Consider the following 1,997-nt stretch of genomic DNA (forward strand, 5'->3'; position numbering starts at 1 on the left):
ATATATATAATTTAAAACTACTTTCACCCCTGGGTATGAGTAGTTACCCATGTTAGAGAATTGAACATCATGTGACTTACTGTGGAACAGAATGCCACATGCGCCATTGCTTTGCACTGAGCAGGGAATATCGGTGATCAGGGAATTGATGCAATCAGCAAACAATCTGAAATAGGTAAACAATGTTTTGCTATTAATTGTCAATGTCAAGACAGCAAGATAACAAGGTCCAATGGGATCACTTTTCACAGGTCAGCAAAAAGTTTTAATAAAAAAAATGTGTAAAGAAAGTGGGAAGTAGCTTGTATCTTGACTTTGACAACCTTAACATGTACCAGTGCTGTAGTTAAGGCGACCCACAGATCAACCTCTGACAGAATATTGGTAGAGCAGCTAGTCAACCACCACTATTCAGGCGATTACTTCTTCATCCGTATTCTTACAGCCTTATCCCATTGGGATACAGATGGGTGCTGGAGTCTATGTCCAGCTGTCAACGGGCGAGAGGCAGGGTCACCCTGGACAAGTCACCAGTCCATCACAGAGACAGACAGGACAAACAACCATGCACACATACCCACACCTACAGAAAGACCCCGGGCCGGGAATCAAACCCAGGACCTTCTTGCTGCAAGGGAACAGTGATACTGTTCCCTACTGCACCACTGCAGCTCACAATTACTTCTTAATGATCACAAAATGAAAATTCAAAAACACCTGATGTGACGGATTGAATGTTTTGGTGTTTTTATGTACTTTTTTGTGTGGGTGAAGTGTCTGAAAACAGGTTACATCTTTATGTCCCAGTTTTTCTACTTTTTTACATCCAAGCTGAGGCTGCATCTGTGGAATGAGCTGTACATTTCATAGATGCAGGCATACATGGAAAAGGTTTGGGAGGTCCAACATTTACAGGCAGTAGTGTCAAATGGGAAGCAGTGAGTATGCTCCTTGCACCCTCATAAAAAGTTGAGGGACGCAAGATGCAGGGGGACTGTTTGGTTTTGTCCCTCTGACTGGTCTCCAAAGTTTGATTCACTTAATCTTTAAATCTTTGTGCTTTCCTCATCTGTAAATATACTTAGATTGCTTAGGAAATGTATTTACTCATAACTTGGTCTTACAGAATCATCATTTATGCTTCTCACAGAGGCATATTAGGGACAACCCCAAAATATACTTAGTGGGAAATGTGTGAGATTTTTCATGTTAATTCCTGACACACTTGAATGTAACTTTTGCTCTGTGGAGTTGTTGTCTGATGATTGCCATGGCAACGGCTCTACATGTGATAACCTGACAGAGAAAAGAAAAGAATACAACAAGTTTTAAGTTCTTCTCCATCTGTTTTTCTACTTTTTTTCTTCTCTGGACGAATTGCATCATTTGTTCATAGACTCTGTCAATAATCAAAGCAATGATCAAAGACTGAAATATCATGTAAATGTAAAATGTAAAAGTAATTTTATTTATATAGCACATTTTCAGCAACAAGGCAATACAAAGTGCTTTACAGGAATTAGAAGGAAATACAAACAAAATAACAAACCAAAGGAAAGAGCAAAAAAAGAGAAAAAGAATCTAATGTTATCTACAGCAGTGGTTTACCTCCTTCCGCCCCCCCCAGTGATTTCCAAACATTTTCTGAAGGACGGTATACCCTCCTACTTTGCTCAATCAAAACAGCAGAAGATGCCTCAGGACTGAGGGATATTGTTAGGATCTATGGATTATTGATATGAGGGCTCCACAGACAACATTTCACAAGTAAGATGGACATATTATTGTGTATATATTGTGATTAGAATATTACTTTACTGTATTTATGTCCACCGGCGAGATACCAGCTAATATTAGCTACAGTGCTTGGTGTAATACGGGTTCAGCCCCGCTATGAAGGCTAACTGTGATTCCGTACATCTAAAAATATTAATTATTCTCTAACATTGACTTAGATTACATGACTCAAGAGCATTAGAAATGAAACAATATAACAC

Source organism: Poecilia formosa, unplaced genomic scaffold (assembly GCF_000485575.1).
Source record: "Poecilia formosa unplaced genomic scaffold, Poecilia_formosa-5.1.2 Scaffold583, whole genome shotgun sequence".
Classification (NCBI taxonomy): Eukaryota; Metazoa; Chordata; class Actinopteri; order Cyprinodontiformes; family Poeciliidae; genus Poecilia; species Poecilia formosa.